Below are 21,790 nucleotides of genomic sequence, written 5' to 3'. Positions count from 1 at the left end.
TAATATCATCCTCCGATAACAATAGCCAAAATTTCATGAATATGATGTTCACAACATACCTCATGATACCTATAATTCCTGTTCCAACTCTTGAACTGCTTCCACGATGGAAAAAATGTGTAGAAATTCATAACCAACTGCTGAGTCAACAAATTATTGAGTTTCTCCTTCTGACAAGAACCATTGCCTCATTATGGACCAAATAATGGTATTTGCTCTTTATTATACTTCATATAGTCCGATCGTATTGATCCCAGATCCAATAACCTCGTCTCACTTAGTATAAGCTGCTCAGCAAATAAGCCACCTCAGACATGACAAAAAGTCTCATATGACGCAACAATGAGCTAATAAGCTACAAACTCGATTGCGATACATAAGGAAAATAGACTATGGAAAGGATTACTCAACCCACGTGACTAATTAAATAACTGAAAAGGCGTCATGAACCTTCCTCAAAAAACATGACACAAAATACACAAAATAGAATATAGGGTGATTGTACTCGACATCACACTATTGCGGCGTGCAACCCGATCCGCACAAAAAGAATCTATAAAAACAAAATACTTACCGAGCTAGAATGATCATTACTTACAAAATATCCGAACATCGGACACAAGCACGCTAAGTGCATAATACCATCCTTGGAAGGACCGACAGCGCCATACGCTACAAAACACAAGTACAACTAAGGTGCGATATATGATCTGAATCTCGAGAGCCATCCTGCTCACATAACACTATCGCTACACGGAACCTTAACACATAAGAATTTTGTCAAGCCGTTTCATAACTCACATGGCACAATATAGTATTACATGAAATAATCGATGACGAAACGACATCCAACGTCTGAATACTCCTCCATAGGGAGCTTTTATGCCGAAATGAACACATCCGGCCTGATATAGAACCCGTATGCATATTTAAATCCATCCACAGACCTCAAGACGATTCTGATCGCACCGTACTAGGCTAATAACCTTTCAAGGATCCATAATAACCCTTTTTCCCATAACACACAAGAATAGCCATCATAATCGGAACAAATTTCCACAGTCCACAACCAAATGAACCGAGCGCCCTCCAGGCATAAATTCTCGAATCAGTGATATTACCACAATCTTCATACTTGGTTTCAATCTTCACTCAATCAAGTGAGTACATGTCACTCTTACACAATCTTTCCATGAGACACGCTCCCACGACCTTCCGCACTAGGTAACAAGTCTGCACATCCATGCTACCGGTTACACTAATGCTGTAAAGCATATCAAGAATCAACAAATCAATACACAAGGTCTCTTACACCTGACATCGACCTTAAAAGATGCCAAAAACAATACCATCTTACTTTAAACATCGAAATCCCTTTCCTGCTCATCCGAGCTCATGACATCCTTGTCAACACCAAACCGAAATCTTAAATCCTCAACTTTCGAATCCCATGCTACTTCGTGCATTTAACCATGCCAATGCGTAGGAGTACAAGAATTCTATCATAACTCCTGAACCACTAATAGGGTAAACACGTCATTATATAGAAACCATCTTCTTAACTCATTTCAAGAGAACCATTGCAATACGTGATTGAATTCCCATATCCGTAGAAAATACCGGCCTCAAGTAGTGGTCTAAACCACCATAACTCTTCCGGGATCCCTCTACACATAACATACCATAATACTTGAATTTCTCCAAATAAAATCAATTACGGCGGCCGTCAAGCCTCGCACGTACCGCCAGAAATCACATAAATAGTTCAATGTGCTGAAGGAACTGATCATTGCCACCATCATGTCGATTCAACCATTGTTAGCCGACCCGTCTTTTCTCGATTTATTCTCAACTTGCCTTAGAAATAATAATAGCTCAATTCATTACATCATGAACTCAAATCCATACTCATCCCGAGTGACTTTATTTCGCGAGACCACATTATTTCAAAACTCACTAATTATCTCATATCTCTTCTTGTGCGCACTTTCACATCTTCAATTGGTACACCCATTCTGATACTTCTTTTATGAATCCGAAGTTATTTTCTTCCATTTCTCTATTGCTACACCACAATCTAAAGATAACGCAGAGTACTCCGAACCCCATTTCATAATCTGCTGCAAAAGCTCGATACTCAACCATACTACGGACTCGAGATCCTTAGGCACCACACTTTAATTTTTTTGAATCCACTAGGACCGTTATTGAGAGTCACTTGCTCTGACTTGTTCCCAAACATGATCAATTCCAAGGCCCTGCTAGCACATGGACACTTTATCAAATAAACAACCGACTATTTTACTTTCTTGTGCATTACATCTATACGAAGCATAAACTCTAAGTCTTCCAAAAACCTGAATATGAATTGATAAGGCCAAATATGGCACACATTCCCCAAATACTTTGCTCAAATTACCACTAATGTTTTCTTTCCTTAGTTGCAATGACCCACCAATACACCGATAACCAGAAACCACACAAGTTGACACTACGCAATCCAATCATAGATGGTGGGGCTCTCCCACTTAGCTTGAAGCTACAATTACAAAATTGTTGGAATCCACCGAGATTCTTTATTCATTGTTGACATGATCCTGCACACGCAACTCGCCAAATTTTCTCGAAATCCTTCTATTATCCCTTAATAAATAATCCAAACCACTAGCCACATTTACATATTAAATTTCTTACCGGAAGCTTCGTCAATACCACACAACCGCTAACTTGCTCACAGGAGATAACCCACCCGTGGAAATTACATGCCGACATATTCCAACGCCACTGCACTGGGTGAAAATACTACAAAATCAGTAGATCATCCTGAGTCCAGGCTCATTCACCAGATACACCTGTCCATTCACTCCTCATGGACGTCAACTAGAGGTGCAACAATACCTTCCAATCCAAAGTCATGTTGTATCCTTCTTCATATCAAGCAACTCTCTCATGTTGTATCCAATCTTCCTCAATATAGCAGTAATATTACTACTTAAGTCCGTAGACCTAGTCGTTGTCCATTCTACATCCCAAATCACTCCAAACGTTTCTCAAGACGTGTAATCATCCTACCACGTAACCCATGTGCTACCTTGGCACTCTCCCACTTTGGTCAACCATCTACTTTAAGCAACTACTATGTTTCTGTTTTCTTACACTTGGCCTTTTCAGAGCCTAACCACCGCAAGGCACCTACCACATGTCCTTCCTCATCCTTCGCTGCCCAGTTATTGTTTTAACTCAAAATCTGTCTCTATAGCACTTGAACCAATAGCTCGTTACCAGCTTTAAACCTTTCTGACGATCATCCTTTTTGAGACATCAACACTAGAAACGCTGCTTCGATCCTGAATCACTGCACACCGTGATCTCTAATGATTGTTTCCCCTATACAAATTCCTAACAGCCCGTCGTGAAGGCGAGTTGAAGAAAACCATAACATCGGCGAACCTTAACGCATTTTACAAGGCGATGACACCACATCAAAATTGACAATTCTACCACACTCGAAAATATCAAGCTTCGTTACTCCATCATCCCCAAACCTGAACATTCATAGTTCGATTGCCTTTTCTCTCCTGGAATTAAAACATGGAACCTCTGAATCATGTACTGAGAAAAACCTTCTTTAAAGTCGTTTACTGCCCTGACACATAGACAGGCATTCTACCATTACATAAACACTATGCGATAACAATGCATGAATCGTCATAACATTCAATGCCAAATCTCAAAACCTTAGGTAGTATTGATACTGAACTGAAATGATAGAGCGACCTTCTGCAAGGCGACGACAATAGCCCAATTAATTACATAGGGAGAAGCATCCCGCACTACATTTGTAGTACTATTAAAAATTTCCTCGATCCCCAATTTATAACAAGCGCTTCATTTCGCATAAGATTGAATAGGAAAAAAATGTAGGCATAAGCCTCAAAGGAATCGAATCGCACGAGAATCAAAGTAATTGTGACTAGATTCGAGCCGTTTGGAAGTTGATACGCGCAGAATGGAATTTCTGGAGCATTGCTTAGCTTGCTCGACATTGGATTTGGCTTGTTCGAGGTAAGTAACTCTTCTAATCTTGAAGTTGAGGGTATGAACCCTGAATATATGTATTTCGTGAACTGTTGGAAGGTGACGCACATGCTAGGTGACGGGCGTGTGGCCGTGCACTATAGAAATTATGACATAATTATTTCTGTGGAATTTTTTAGTTAAATGATCTTGGCATTTTCCATGCGGTTGTATGATTAAAGAAATTGAGCTAAAAAGTATATTAAAAATCATGTTGAGGCTATGTGCCAGTATTATTGGGACCCACAGAGGTCATATTATTATGAATTATTTATTTTAAATTGAAAATTTATACTCAGTCATATTCATGTCATTACATATCATATCCCAGTCTCTGTTATTATTTATTGATACATCATATCATCATTTTGGGCTGTTCTCATGACATTGTGAGCCCATGAGAGAGAGACTGAAGAGATTGATGACTGAGGGAGGCCGAGGGCCTAATTGTGAGGATATTTTTGGGATCGGGCTGCACGCCGCAGCAGGCCATGCTGGCTTTATATATATTATACTATTGCACGTGAGTTGGTCGTGCAGCACGTGAGTTGGCCATGCGGATCCAGCCATTTATATTATGGCACGTGCGTGCAACACATGAGTTGTCCGTGCTTATAGAGCTTGGGCTGTAGGAGCCCCTCATGAGTCTGTACAACCCCTAGTGAGTACAGTCGACTATAAACAGGGATCGGGTTGCACGCCGCAGCAGATATTATATAGCGCTGAGTGATTGAGTGTGCTGAGCTCAGTGAGAGAGAATGCGAGACAGTGAGATTGAATACTCTGAGAGTGTGAGTACATGAGTAAAATCTCTGAGATACATTGCATTGATATGCACACATGACATATATGCATAGAGATGTGTTTTCCTCATGCTGTATGGTATCACATTATTCATTATTTCTCACACATATTGACAGATGGGCATAGTGATGCATTTGTTTTACAATGGTTATCTGAAAAGAAAATGAGATATTTTATTTATTATTGAAAGGATTTTGGAAAAACATTCTGTTTTCAAACTTATTCACATTTTTGGTAACTTTGGAAAAAGATTTGGGTTTTCACTGATGTACTTGAAAGGAAGAACTATTATTACTGAAATCATGATGTGACTGAGCATTTTATCTCTGAGTTACTTCTGGTATTATTTGCTTTATGTTGTTATTAACTGTTGTGGATTAGTGGATTTGGACCCGACCTTGGTAGAAGCTCGTCACTACTTTCAACCTAAGGCTAGGTTTGTTACTTACTCAGTACATGGGGTCGGTTGTACTGATACTACACTTCTGCACATTGCGTGCAGATGTTGACTGTTGTTGTTGCTATGCTCGATGGTTGCGGGATTTGAAGATGTACCTGTGTTCCTGTTGTAGTTGTCTCTTGTTCATGGTAGCCTTAAATATATAAAAGCTCTGTTTATGTACTATTCAAACAGACTATGTATTTATTTCATTTCCGCTTTTTATACTCTATTCTTAGAAGCTCATGATTTGTACTACCAGTTCTTGGGGAATATATAAGGTTAAGATAATTATTTATTTAAATTTCTTTAATAATTGTTATTAAAATTGGATAGTTGAAAGTTGGCTTACCTAGCGGGTTGGGTTAGGTGCCATCACGACTAGTTGGATTTTGGGTCGTGACAGTAAGTGACCCGCCTTAGCCTCGTCACTACTTCGTCGAGGTTAGGCTCAGCACTTACCAGTACATGGGGTTGGTTGTACTGATACTACACTCTGCACTTCTTGTGTAGATTTTGGAGTTGGTCTCAGCGGAGTACCATAGACTTGCTCGAATTTCAGCTACTCGGAGGAGACTTGAGGTATAACTGCACAGCGTCCACAGTTCTGAAGTCCCCGTCTATTTTACTTTAGCTGTGTGTTTGTTCCCAGACAGCTTTATTTTATTCAGACCTTTATTTGTATTTATTCTAGAAGCTCGTGCACTTGTAACACCAATTCTGGGATGGTATTTAGACACCGTTATTTTTATGGATTATTCACTATATTTCAGAATTTACTTCCGCAATTGTTCTTTGTTAGTAATAAATTTAAAATTTTGTTTTAAAAATGAATAATATTATTCTAACGTTGTCTTGCCTAGCAAGTGAAATGTTAGGTGCCATCACGGTCCGAAGGTGGGAATTTCGGGTCGTGACATGAATAGTTTAGTTAGAATCTAGGGTTTAGTATTTATTCTTGTGAATTGAACTTTTAGGGTATGGGTTGAATTTCTTTAGTTTAGTTAGTTTATGTTTAAACTAGGATATGAATTGAAATTTTAGTTTTTAGAATTTGTTCTTGTGAATTGAACTTTTAGGATATGAATTGAACTTTTAGGATATGAATTGGACCTTTTGGATATGAATTGAACTTTTAGGATATAAATTGAACTTTTAGTTTATGTTTAAACTCGTAGGATATAAATTGAACTTTTAGTTTTTAGGATTTGTTCTTGTGAATTGAACTTTTAGGATATGAATTGAACTTTTAGGATATGAATTGGACCTTTTGGATATGAATTGAACTTTTAGGATATAAATCGAACTTTTAGTTTATGTTTAAACTAGTAGGATATAAATTGAACTTTTAGTTTTTAGGATTTGTTCTTGTGAATTGAACTTTTAGGATATGAATTGAACTTTTAGGATATGAATTGGACCTTTTGGATATGAATTGAACTTTTAAGATATAAATTGAACTTTTAGTTTATGTTTAAACTCGTAGGATATAAATTGAACTTTTAGTTTTTAGGATTTGTTCTTGTGAATTGAACTTTTAGGATATGAATTGAACTTTTAGGATATGAATTGGACCTTTTGGATATGAATTGAACTTTTAGGATATAAATTGAACTTTTAGTTTATGTTTAAACTAGTAGGATATAAGTTGAACTTTTAGTTTTAGGATTTGTTCTTGTGAATTGAACTTTTAGGATATGAATTAAACTTTTAGGATATAAATTGGACCTTTTGGATATGAATTGAACTTTTAGGATACAAATTAAACTTTTAGTTTATGTTTAAACTCATAGGATACAAATTGAACTTTTAGTTTTTAGGATTTATTCTTGTGAATTGAACATTTAGGATATGAATTGAACTTTTAGGATATGAATCGGACCTTTTGGATATGAATTGAACTTTTAGTTTATACTTAAACTCGTAGGATATAAATTGAACTTTTTGGATATGAATTGAACTTGTAGGATATAAATTGGTGTAATTAGGAAAGAATAATTATCTTGAATTAACTAAAAAAGATTTAATTAATTTATAATTATAGAATAAATTAATTTATTCTTGTTTTATTTGTATAGATGGAACATCGTACTTGGATGTACAATAGAAATTATCCTAATTGGCGGGGATTGTGGGAGGATTTTGTAGAAGGGGTTGATGACTTTATTAGACATGCAATGTCACTTCCACCATACCAAAGTGAAGGAGTAATTAGGTGCCCTTGTATCAGGTGCGATTGTATGTAGTTTAAAAAATCGGAGGAAGTTAAGCTTCATCTTTATAGGATGGGGTTTATAGAGAATTACTTTGTGTGGACTAATCATGGAGAGATCGATGGTAGCCGTGGGATATTTCATAACATGATTGTTGGTGAAAGTAGTAGGTCGGTGGAGAATACAAATATTAATTCTAGAATTCAGGATATGGTTGCGGATGCTTTTGGGATGCACTTCGGGGGTGAGCCCAATAAAAATATTGAACAAACTCCTAATGATGACGCAAAACATTTTTATGAACAGTTCGAGGAAGCTAGTCGTCCACTACGTGAAGGAAAGTCCGCACTCTGAGCTGTCTATTACAGTTAGATTACTAAGTATCAAATCTGATTGAAATATTTCTCAAGCAGCCATGGACTCTTTCATTGACCTTATGAGTGAACTAGTTGACCCTAATATCAAATTACCTGGTGATTTCTATAAGGCAAAGAGATTGGTTTCTAAGTTAGGACTTTCGTCAATGAGAATTGATTGTTGTGAAGATGGTTACATGTTATATTATAAAGATGATGCAACTTTAGATAGTTGTAAATTTTGCGAAAAGCCTCGTTTCAAGAGGCTTTCCAGCGGGAATATGGTTGTTGTCAAGGCGATGCATTATTTACCTCTTATACCTAGGTTAAAGAGGTTATATGCGTCGATGAGTTCTGCTCCTCATATGAGATTGCACTTTGAAAATATAAGACCACCTGGTGTTATGTGTCATCCTTCAGATGGAGAAGCTTGGAAGCACTTTGATAGGACATATCCAGATTTTGCTAGCGAACCAAGGAACATTCGGTTAGGTCTGTGTGCGGATGGCTTCACGCCTTTATCTATATCTGTGACACCATATTCATGTTGGCCTGTCTTTCTTACACCTTATAATCTACCACCTGAGTTGAGTATGACTAGTCCATATATATTCTTAAATTGTATTATCCCCGGTCCACGTAATCCGAAAAGTTTGATTGATGAGTATATTTACAACCTTTGATTGATGAGCTAAAACAATTGTGGTATGATGGTGTTGAAATATATGACATATCAGCCAAGTAGAATTTCAATTTGCGTGCTAATTTAATGTGGACTATTAACGATTTTCCTGCGTATGGAATGTTGTCTTGTAATGACCCGATCGGTCGTTTTGACCATTTACGCTCCTTTCAACTATTTGAAGTCTTGAATAACTTTCTACGAGGTATTATGACTTGTGTGAATTGTCGGTTTTGGTTTTAAAATATTTCAGAGTTAGCTTGGAATAATGAATTTTCATGTTAGAAGCTTAAGTTGAAATAGTTGATTGGCTATTGACTTATGCGTAAACGACCTCGAAATTTAATTCTGATGATTCCAATAGCTCCGTATGGTGATTTTGGACTTAGGAGCGTGTCCGAAAAATTAGTTGGAGGTCCGTATTAGAATTAGGCTTAAAATGACGAAAGTTGAATTTTTGGAAAATTTGACCGGGGGGTTGACTTTTTGATATCTGGGTCGAAATCCGATTCTGGAAACTGAAATAGGTTTGTTATGTCATTTATGACTTTTGTGTAAAATTTGAGATCAATCGGACTTGATTCGATAGGTTTCAGCATCGAATGTAGAAGTTGAAAATTTCATAATAGACTAAAGTTTCAAGTGAGTATGCACAAGACCCAAATTCAAATGAGCATAACTCTCATGATACGAAGTGTTATATGGCGTATTATCAAATGAAATTTGGACATTTGAGTCTAGTTTCTAACTCTTCAAACCGTTTTTCATTAGGACATTCCTACAAGAAGTTATGACGAAATTACCAAAGGATGGAAAAATGCAATTCTGCGACCAATTATGCGATCGCAAAACTGCTTCTGCGACCGCAAACTGGTCACAGAATGGACCAGAAGAGCCCAGTTCTGGGCACCAATTTTGCGATCAATTTTGCGGTCCATTATGCGACCGCAGACCTGCTTTCGAAGAGTTAATTTTTCTATTTTCATAACCCAATCCCATTTTGATAAATAGGCTTTGGGACTCATTTTGGAGCAAAACTCTGACATTTTTAGAGAGAATGGAGAGTGTTCTAGAGAGAGGAAGAAGCTCGAGTGCTTTGTTCATCACGATCTTGTTCAAGCTTTGAAATCCAAGAAGGAAATATCACAAGATCTTCACCCAAGAGGTAAGGTTCTAACCCCTAGTCTTCAATTTCGAGTTTGGGTAAAGATGGGTGATTAAGAGTATGATTTTTGGGTGTAATAGTATTATTTATACATATCAATAAGGTTTATGGAAAGATTGTTGAGTTCAAATGGGTAAAGATTGGGTTGAAAAAGGTAGAAATCTTCAAAGACTTTACTTGAAGATTTGAGGGTCGAGTTGATGTCGAAATTTGGTGAAATTTATATGGTTGGACTCGTGGTTGGATGGGCGTTCATATTTTGTAACTTTTTTCAGGTTCCGAGACATGGGCTCCACGGATGATTTTTGAGTTAATTACGGATTTTATTGGAAAAAATAGTATCTCCTTATGGAATTAATTACAATAATTGGTATTGACTGAATCGAATTAATTGTGGCTAGATACGAGGCTTCGGAGACCATGGCAAGGGCATAGCGGAATAAAGAATTACACGGTTTGATAGTTATGTTCTCTCTGTGTGTTGTGGAAACTTGACTATAAATCATGCTAGAAATCATGTTTAGGCTATATGTTGGTATTGTTGGGACCCACAGAGGTCGTGTACATGTTGAATTATCTGCTTAAATTATTGTTTTGTACTCACTCATAGTTTACTTATTTATTTTATCTCAGTCTCTATTGGTCATTCTTGATGCATCATATCATTGTTGTTTGGGCTGATTTCATGATTATTGAGAGCCCGAGAGACTGGAGAGATTTGTGACTGAGTAAGGCTGAGGGCCTGATCGTGAGATATTATATTATAGCATATGAGTTGTCCGTGCGGGATATTATAGCACGTGAGTTGTCCGTACAGCACGTGAGTTGGCCGTGCGGATCCAGATATTGATACTATAGCACGTGAGTTGTCCGTGCAGCACGTGAGTTGGCCGTGCGGATCCAGATATTGTTTGGGTGTAATAGTATTATTTATACGTATCAATAAGGTTTATGGAAAGAGTGTTGAGTTCAAATAGGTAAAGATTGGGTTGAAAATGGTAGAAATCTTCAAAGACTTCAATTAAAGATTTGAGGGTCGAGTTGATGTCGGAATTTGGTAAAATGTATATGGTTGGACTCATGGTTGGATGGGCGTTAATATTTTGTAACTGTTATCAGGTTCCAAGATGTGGGCCCCACGGGCGATTTTTGAGTGTAATTTTGGATTTTTGGAAAATATTAGTATTTTGATATGGAATTAATTCCTATAATTTTTGTTGACTAAGTTTCCCAATTCACTCCTAATCATCCTCAAAACCAAATCAATCACCCAAGCATGTCTCATAACCACAAATTAACATAGAAGAAGCGATAAATAGGGGAACGGGGCTAAAATAGTCAAAATGACCAGTCGGGTCGTCACAATTCTGGTGATGTCTTCTTACACTTTAGAGAAGTTCGCTCAGATCTACATTAGCAAGATTTTTCTTTTGCACGTGTGCCCATTTCTATCATTTTTGACAGTGTCATTCAGATCATGTTGCACTTTTGGAGAGCTATTCAGCGAGAGTTGGGTATGCAGGTGTAGTTGAGCACTGCATTTCACCCGCAGACGGATAGCCAGTTCGAGCGGACTATTCAGATCCCTGAGTATATATTAAGGGCATGTTTTATTGATTTTAGAGGCCATTGGGATCAGTTTCTATTATTGAAGGAGTTTGCCTACAAAAACAACTAACAATCCAACATTTAGATGGCATCATATGAGTCTTTATTTGGTATGGAGTGTCGTTCTCCTTTTGGTTGGTTTGAGGCTGGTGAGCCTAGAATATTGGGTATAGATTTGGTTCGTGATGTCTTAGAGAAGGTGAAATGAATTCAAGATCATTTTTAGATAGCACAGATTAGACAGAAGAGTTATGAGGACAAGAAGGTCAATGATGTGGCTTTTATGTATGGTGAGAAGGTACTTTTGAAAATTTTGCCAATGAAGGGTGTGACGAGGTTTGGGGAGAAGACCAAGTTAATCCTGAGATTTATCAGTCCATTTGAGGTATTAGAGAAAGTAAGGGAGGTTGCTTATAGGCTTGACTTGCCTCCTAGATAGCAAAGGTACATCCGATATTTCACGTTTCGATGCTTCGGAAGTATCATGAAGATAAGCCACATGTACTGAACTTCAGCACAATGCAACTTCATGAGAATTTGACTTATGAATAAGAGCCAGTAGCTATTTTAGATAGGCATGTTCAGAACTTGAGATGTAAGAATATTTCTTCTGTGAAAGTGCTTTAGAAAGGGCAACCGACTGAGGAGGTTGCTTGAGAGTCTGAGTCTGATATGAAGAGTATATATCCTTATCTCTTTTCCAGTTTAGGAACATTTCTCTGTCCATTCAATGATGAATGTTTCTTTTGGAGGTGGAGAATGTAACGACCCGATATGTTATTTTGAGTTCTAACTTTCGTCTCCTAATTTGAAGCCTTGAATAGTTTCATTTGATGTTTCATGAGTTGTGTGTATGGTTCCTTTCGATTTCCGAAAAGTTTAGATGTATTTTGGAAGAGAAATTATAATTCTAGAGCTTTAATATTGTTGGAGTTAACCGGGTGAATATTTTTTGTAAATAACCTCGGATTGGTATTTCGATGATTTCAGTAGATTCGTATGATAATTTTAGACTTTTACGTATGTTCGGTTTCGGTCCCGGGTGACCCAAGACCATTTTAGTGCTTATTGTTGAAAGTTGAAAATTTGAGTTTTTGAACATTTGAATTCTTGGTTCATGATTCTTTGCTTTTTATGTCAGTTTGATGTTTTGAGCTTACGAGCAAGTTCGTATAAGGTTTATATAATTTTTAGGATGAGTGGATTGGGTCCCGAGGGAATCAGGTGAGTTTCGAATTAGTTTCAGGCCGTTTGGGTAAGTATTGATTTTTGTTGGTTCTGTTGTTGTCACAATTCCTCCAATAGGCTTGCAAATGCGACGTTGCAATTGTGGCTATCGCCTCGCATTTGCGAAAATAGGGAGAGCTCAGGTTGTATCGCATTTGCGACGCGATGTCTGCATTTTCAAATGCGCTTAGTCTTGGGGGACGCTCGCATTTGCGAAGACCTGGCCTCAATTGCAATGTCTACAGTTGTGAAGGCCAAGTCACACATGTGATTTATGCACCAACACTTATTTGCAAATACGAACAAAATTTCGCATTTGCGATATCTCATTTGCGAACAACAATTCACAATTGCGACAACTGCTGCTAGGTAAAAGGGAAGGGTGATGTCGTGCTATAATTCCATATATTTTGATATTATTTACCCTTCTTGCTTGTTGTTTGGATGCGAATTTGTGCGACAATTGATCTTAATAGAGTTTATTTTACGTGTAGGAATACTTGGACATGAAGTGGAGAAAGGTTGCACGAAATGGTACCTCGAAGCTACAAAATGGAGCAATAAAAGAAGCCGTGCAAGGCAATGAAAAGTCATAGCCCTAGATAGTGCAAGGCTTTGTCCAGGGCATTGTCATTGGCACCTCTGATAGCGCTTCGCGGGGTAATGTTGGCGCCTCGCGGGGTAATGTTGGTGCCTCTGACAATGCCCTGCACTGACGATGCTTATCCGAGCCACTTTTATTTCCTCATTATGTTTGGACGTGTATACCTCAACCCTACCTTATAAATACCTCCTGAACTTAGTTTTTAGAGGGAGAGACATTATTTGAGAAGCAAAAGGCTACAGAACACTCTGAAGCACGGATCACAAGAGTTTTTCTCTCCATTCTTCTTTAATCTGTAGTTTAATGCTTTTGAATATTACTATGATTATTTATACAATTATTAGTAACTAAAATATCTAATCTAGGGTTTGATGGAACCTTTTGGAGGATGAATTCTTGTTACGTTTTAAAATAATTTTGCCTTTGAATATCCCTATTTGTTCAACTACGTGTTTATTGTTGTTGATTAAATGGCCATAAATTGACTATTCTTATTTATTATGTATTGCTTGAGAAAGAGTGCATATTTAGGTTGTTGTCGAACAACGTCACTACCAAGGTATATCAGAGAGCAATACGGTGGGTTTAAAAGCGAGATTAGAGATAACAGAGCTTTGACATGATCATAGTGAGCGGTGAAAAATGCAAGCTAGCGTAATTCGAGAGAATATGACTAGTACATTATTGTAGTTGCTCAAGTTTGATAAGTCGAGTGCTCATGATCAGTAGAGAATATTTAGGCAAAATTGTAGGAGATGTAGCTGGAAGGATTCTGACAATTGAGGAAATCATAACTCTAGACTTTTCCAATCTTGTCTCCAACCCTTAGTATCCCTAGTTGTTAATTTACTACTTTAATTTAATAGTTAATTATTTAGACATAAGAATATTAATATATATATATATATATATATATATATATATATATATATATATATATATATATAACTTAGGAATTGTTCGAGTTTGTCTTCTTAGTGATATTGAACAGTTATAGTGAAATCTTAGTTCTCTGTAGGATTCGACTCCAGCTTTTTAGATCGGATTATATTTGCAGCGACCGCTTATCCTTTTTAGGACTAGAGTTGGGCGTGATAAAAGGGTTTTGAGATAAGCTCATTATATTTCATTTTTGAGACCTAGGATACATAAGGAGGCAATATTTGAGAGGTTTTTCTTCCCAACTTCAAATGTTAGTGATTTTAACTTAGTTTTGATTTATTTTCATAATTTCACATAGATCTTTTATCCCTAAATCTAGCATTTCAAAGAGTAGAAGTAGGATTTTGAGTAGAAACTTAAGATAGCTAATTTTGAAGATTTAGACCTCGATTTGAGGCCGAATATCAAAACAAATCACATATTTGGATCAGGGAAGAATAGGTAATCGGAGTTTGGTCTTGATTTTGAATTTCGACCAAGTTGGTCCCGGTTGACTTTTTTGACATTTTCAAATATGATAAAGATCTAACCCTTTTAGTATTAGGAGGGTTTCTTAGCTTGTTTTGATTTATTTGAGTATTATTTGACTATATTCGAATTATTTGGAGACTTATTTATTGAATTGTTAAACTTGTTCCTAAAAGAGGTAAGTATCGTGGTTAACCTTGATTTGAGGGAATTAAGTTGTAAATATTTTACTTGCTATATACTAAATGTGTTGGGGGAAGCGTATATGCATGATAATGAGTGTATATGTATTTGTCATGGTTTAAAGCATGCAGCTAGAATAGGTTTTATTCATGTCTTTTCTTATTTCATGTATTATTCTCTTATGTTATGTCAGTTTGTGAGACTATTTGATTATTCATGTGTTAGTGTCCCCTAGAGTTCTTATTGAGTTATATGAGTAAGATTAGCTCTTGGGATATCGCATTGCCTATCACATATTTGTCGTGTTCATCTTTTCCTTGATGAATTATGCTTATCCATTCTCTTTGATAATATATCATGAACCTTGCCATTTTTGGTTACTTGTTGGATATTTCCATGTGAATTGGTATGTTAGATTGTGTTGCTCGCCAAAATAATATATCAATGGGATTAGGTTTCTCGTCGCAAAAGTTTTGCGTTGGATCGGGTTGTGTGTCACAACGCATATGATATGAATTCAGTGTTTGATTTATGATATTGTCTTCCTTGGTAGATTTGGCTATGTTGTTCACTGATATCGTTTTATCCTCTTTGGTTTGAGTTGTTAAGAAAGGTTTAACTGCTTATTTTAGAAACGTGGTTGTTATTTCTTGGAGTTGATCCTTCTACTATTTTTCGCCTTTATTCCTGATATTTCTCTTTCTTATTAACTGTACATGTTTTTATGGTAAGTATCTTGTCATAGCCTCATCGCTACCTCGTCGAAGTTAGGCTCGAAAGTTACTATGTACATTGGATTGGTTATACTTATACTACACTTTTGCACTTTTTGTGCAGATTCAGGCATTAGTACCAGCGGAGTCCCGAGAGGTGCTTAGTCGTTACCTGTTGGAGACTCGAGGTAGTGTTGCATACCCGTTCGCAGACTCTGGAGTCCCCTTTCATCACCTTGCTACTATTTACTTGTATCAAAAACTGTTGTATTTCATTTCAGACCTCTCCTTAGATCTAACGTACTCCGTGACACTAGTTTTGGGAAGTTATATAGTCTATTATGATGGTTTTAATTTTATTATGTGATTTTCGAGATATTTTACTTTATTCATGATATTATGATGTTATATGTTAATTTTGTTTCCTCTATTTCTATTATGTGTTGGCTTGCCTAGAGAATGCGATTAAGCGCCATCATAACCCTATCGTTGGGTCTTGACATGATATAGCCTTTCAAAAGTTTATACGTCAGTAAAAACAAATTGTAACTTCTAGTACATTTTATGTTTTATATTATTATTATTATTATTATTATTATTATTATTATTATTATTATTATTATTATTATATATTATTGGCAGATGATGAGTGTATATGAAAAAACATAGTCAATGAGGATTTATATAGTCAATCCTAACTTGTTTGGGACTAAGACAATTTTTGTAATGTATTTTTATACTCGCCATGTATCAGTGCTTCACTACACTGTAAATTCAGAGTTATGAAGTAAAAATATCACGCTATGTAAGAATTTTGACTATCCAAATTTAAACAAAAATCAACTCGAATAACATCAAAATTGTAATGATCCGACTGGTCATTTTGAGTTCTGGCATTTTGTTATGCAATTTGAGAGTTTAAGTAGCTTTTAATGATGTCTTATTACTTGTGAGTATGGTTGGTTTTGATTTTCGAGAGGTTCAGGAGTGGTTTGAAAGTGTAATTCTTATCATGGAAGCTTTAAGTTGGAAGAGTTTACAAAATTGACTTTTGGGTAAACAGACTCGAAATCATATTTTGATAATTCTGATAGGTTCGTATGATAATTTTGGACTTGTACGTATACTCGGATTTGGTTTGGAGGTTCCTAGAAGAATTCCATACTATTTGTCGAAAGTTGGCAGTTTAAAGAACTTAAAAGTTCATAAGTTTGACCAAATTAACTTTGATGTTATTGGACTGTGATTGGTGTTCCGAGACTTTGGATAGGTCTATATAGTTGAATGCAACTTATATGCAAAGTTTGAAAGTAATCCGAAGTATCTAAGTGTGATTCAGACACACTTTTGGAAGAATGAAGATTAACAACTTAAAAGAATTCTATTCGGTTGGAGCCTCGATTCTGTGTTGGTGTTTGAAGCCTTTGGAAAAGTCTAAATAGAGTATTTGGACTTGTAGTGATAATTGGATGGAGTCACGAGGGGGTCGAGGGATTTTTGGTGTATTTGGAATAAGTTTTGAAATACTTGAAATGTTGAAACTGTAATGTTCTGCACTTAACCTGATTTCGCAAGATATCTGTAAAATATCTATAAGGAACTGGGTGAATATGCCAGATGAAAGTTGTATTCCTTTGAATCTAATTTTCGTAAATTTAAACCATTAATCATTATGACTTCTGTACAGAAAGTTATGGTTGTTTTAGTGAAGGGGGCAATGTTGTTATTTCTGAGAAATATTTATGAACTTGTATATTTAACCTTTTCATTTACAAATTCTTAAAATCTTGACATCCTCAACCTCAACTCTATTCAAGTCAGTTAATAAGCATAATCAAATAACGGTGTCAACAAAACATGGTGAAACCTAACACTACCCGAACATAAGCATGAGTAGTAGCCCCCCACAAGTAGAAACACATATGAATTAAGTTCACATATGGGGCTAATTCCCTCTTACAAGGTTAGAAAAGAGACTTACCTTGTCTCAAGACTACTTTTGATCCTAGATTTGTGCTCAAACCCTCAATTTGGTGCCAAAATGACTCGAAACTATTCAAATGTTATATAAAATAGTCAATATAGACTCAAAAGTTCATATTCTAACTATTAAAGTAATTACCCAACCTCAATTGAAGAATTCCCAAAATTCACCCCCCGAGCCCACATGCCCGGAATCCGAAACTGTTTGAAGAAAATTATTACTCATAACCTCATGAACTCAAATATATGATTTCCATCTAATTCCATAATCAATTTCGTGGTCAAATCCCATTTTTATCCAAAACCTAGGTTTTCATCTAAACCCTTTATTTTACCAAATTTTTACATGGTAATCTACCCATAATCTACGTATTTAACTCATGTTGTGTAGAAATTACTTACCGCAAAGTGCTAGGTGAAAACCCCTCTTCCAAGAGCTCTAAAATCGCCTAAGAGATGAAAGAAAATGAGCTAAATGGCCTAAGTCTCGCATTTAATAAGCTGTGCACAGGTCTCAGATGTCGCATTTGCGACACCTGGTTCCCAAATGAGACAAATCCATCGCAAATTCAAACCTGGGCTTCTACTTCCAAGGTCGCAAATGCGACCAAGGAGTCGCAATGCGGACACTGTTGAGATCGCAAATGCGACCAAAATGTCGCAAATGCAAACACTGCCCAGCTCAGGCTTCTTCGCAATTGCGGAGCTTTCCTCGCAAATGCGAGGTTCGCAAATGCGTACAAATTATTGCATTTGCGAGACCTGCCACAGCTGCCAAGAAACACCAAAAAAGCTGAAATTTTTCTCATCCTTCCGAACGTCCGAAACTCACCCAATCCCTCGGGGCTCCACACCAAACATACACACAAATATAACAACATCATACAAACTCACTCGAGCGATCGAAGCACTGAAATAACATCAAAAACCATGAATCGGACGCCAAAATGTATGGATTAACTCATGAACTCAAAAACTTCTAAAAATACTCCCCGCGCGTCCGATTCCTATCAAATCAACTTGAAATGACACCAAATTTTGTGTACAAGTCTTAAACGAAATTACGGACCTACTCCAACTTCCGAAATCGGAATCTGAACCCGATGTCAAAAAGTCCACCCTAGGTCAAACTTTTCAAACACTTCAAATTTTCATTTTTCGCCAAATGACCCCGAAACGATCTACGGACCTCCAACTCCAATTTCGGACGCATCCCTAAGTCCAGAATCACCATACGGAGCTATTCCCATGCTCAGAATCCATAATGGACGTTTATAATGTAAAGATCCATTTCAACCCAAACTTATGAAATTCACCCAAAATGCCAATTTTCACTATTAGGCGCTGAAACGCTCCCGGGTCATCCAAAACCCGAATCGAGCATACGCCCAAGTCTGAAATCATCATACGAACCTATTGGAACCATAAAATCCCGATTTTGAGGTCTTTTACACAAAACGTTGAACGAGTTAAACTTAGCCTTTTAAGGTAACCTTACGGAACCACGTATTTTGATTTCAATCCGAACCCTTCTAAATTCCGAACTAACCATCCCTACAAGTCATAAAATAGTAAAAGCACATACGGGAAGTCTTATTTAGAGGGAACGGGATTCTAGAAAGCAAAATGACCGGTCGGGTTGTTACATTCTCTACCTCTTAAACAAACGTTCGTCCTCGAACGGGTTTAGAATCATACCTGGAGTGCTGAATAAGTGTGGATATTTGCTCTGCATGTCCTCCTCGAACTCCCAGGTCGCCTCCTTGGCTGATTGGCCACTCCACCGAACCTTTACTGCGTAAATACCCTTGGAACTCAACTGGCAAACCTGTCTATCAACAATCGCAACTGGTTCCTCTTCATAACCCAAGCTCTTATCTAGCTGAACTGTGCTGAAGTTTAACATATGTGATAAATCAGCATGATACATTTGGAGCATAGACACATGGAAAATCGGATGAACTCCCGATATACTGGGAGGCAAGGCAAGCTCATAAGCAACCTCCCCAACTCACCCAAACACCTCAAATGGGCTATAAAACTTGGGCTCAACTTGCCCTTCTTACCGAAACTCATGATTCCCTTCATCGGCGAAACCTTCAAGAGAACTTTCTCACCCACCATAAATGAAAAATCACTCACTTTCTGATCCGCGTAACTCTTCTGTCTAGACTGTGCTGTACGAAGTCGCTCCTGAATCTACTTTACCTTTTCTAAGGCATCCTTCACCAAATCAGTACCATAAAACTTAGCCTAAATGGGCTCAAACCATCCGATGGGTGAACGGCATCGTCAACCATACAAAGCCTCAAATGGAGCCATCTCGATGCTGGACTGGTAACTATTGTTATAAGAAAATTCGGACAAAGGCAAGAAACGATCCCACTGATCTCCGAAGTCAATCACACATACCCTAAGCATATCCTCCAAATTTTAAACTGTCCGCTCCGAATGCCCGTCGGTCTGCGGATGAAAGGTTGTGCTGAGCTCTACACGGGTCCCCAATTCACTTTGTACTACTCTCCAGAAATGTGAAGTAAACTGAGGACCTCTATCGGATATGATGGAAATTGGCACACCATGCAACCGAACTATCTCCTGGGCGAACGGCCCTCTCCCATAAGAGTAGTGGAAATTTACCCAGCTCGCGGAATATACTTGCGATGCGGTTGAACATAGATTTTTATCAAGTTATCATAATATCCCTCAATTCTTTCAAAATAAAAAATTCAACTGAAACTCTTACAATTTTGACATCCTTAACCTCAACTCTATTCAAGACAATTAAGAAGCATAATCAAATAATGGTGTCAACAAAACATGGTGAAACCTAAAACTACCCGGACATAAGCATGAGTAGTAGCTACGTACGGACTCTCGTCACCTCGCGCGTATATAGCCCCCACAAATAGAAACGCATATGAATTAAGTTCACCTATGGGATTGATTCCCTCTTACAAGGTTAGAAAAGCGACTTACCTTGTCTCAAGCCTATTTTCGATCCAAGATATGTGCTCAAACCCTTAATTCGATGCCAAAATGACTCGAAACTATTAAAGCGATTACCCACGTACCCGAAATCTGGAAATATTTGAAGAAAATTGTTACCCATAACCTCATGAACTCAAATAGATGATTTCCATCTAATTCCATAATCAATTTCGTGGTCAAATTCCATTTTTATCCAAAACCTAGGTTTTCATCTAAACCCTTGATTTTACCAAATTTTTACATGTTAATCTACCCATAATCTATGTATTTAACTCATGTTGTGTATAAATTACTTACCTCAAAGTGATAGGTGAAAACCCCCTTCCACGAGCTCCAAAATTGCCCAAAAGATGAAAGAAAATGAGCTAAATGGCCTAAGTCCCGCATTTAATAAGGTGTGCACGGGTCTCAGATGTCGTATTTGCGACACTTGGTTGGCAAATGCGACAAATCCATCATAAATGCAAACCTGGGCTTCTACTGCCAAGGTCTCAAATGTGACCAAGGAGTCACAAATGTGGACACTGTTGAGATCACAAATGTGAACAAATTCTTGCATTTGCGAGACCTGCAACAGCTTCTTAGAAACACCAGAAAAACTGAAGTTTTTCTCATTCTTCCGAAAATCCGAAACTCACCCGAGCCCTCGGGGCTCCAAACCAAATACACACATAAGTCTAACAACATCATACAAACTCGCTCGAGCAATCGAAATACTGAAATAACACCAAAAACACTCCCGCGCGTCCGATTCCTATCAAATCAACTCGAATGACGCCGAATTTTGCGTGCAAGTCTTAAATGACAATACAGACCTACTCCAACTTCCAAAACCAGAATCTGAATCCGATATCAAAAAGTCCACCCTCGGTCAAACTTTTCAAAAACTTCAAATTTTCATTTTTCACCAAATGACCCCGAAACGATCAACGGACCTTCAAATCCAATTTCGGACGCGCCCCTAAGTCCAGAATCACCATACAGAGCTATTCCTAGGCTCAAAATCCCAAATAAACTTCTATAATGTAAAGATCCACTTTAACCCAAACTTATGAAATTCACCCAAAATGCCAACTTTCACTATTAGGCATCGAAACGCTCCCGGGTCATCCAAAACCTGACCTGAGCATACGTCTAAGTCCGAAATCATCATACAAACCTATTGGAATCGTCAAATCCTGATTCCGAGGTCGTTTACTCAAAACGTTGACTGAAGTCAAACTTAGCCTTTTAAGCCAACCTTACGGAAACAAGTGTTCCGATTTCAATTCGAACCCTTCCAAATCCCGAACTAACCATTATCGCAAGTCATAAAATAGTAAAAGCACATACGTG

This window comes from Nicotiana tomentosiformis, chromosome 3 (genome assembly GCF_000390325.3).
Source record: "Nicotiana tomentosiformis chromosome 3, ASM39032v3, whole genome shotgun sequence".
Lineage (NCBI taxonomy): Eukaryota > Viridiplantae > Streptophyta > Magnoliopsida > Solanales > Solanaceae > Nicotiana > Nicotiana tomentosiformis.
This window is presented reverse-complemented; position numbering follows the sequence as displayed.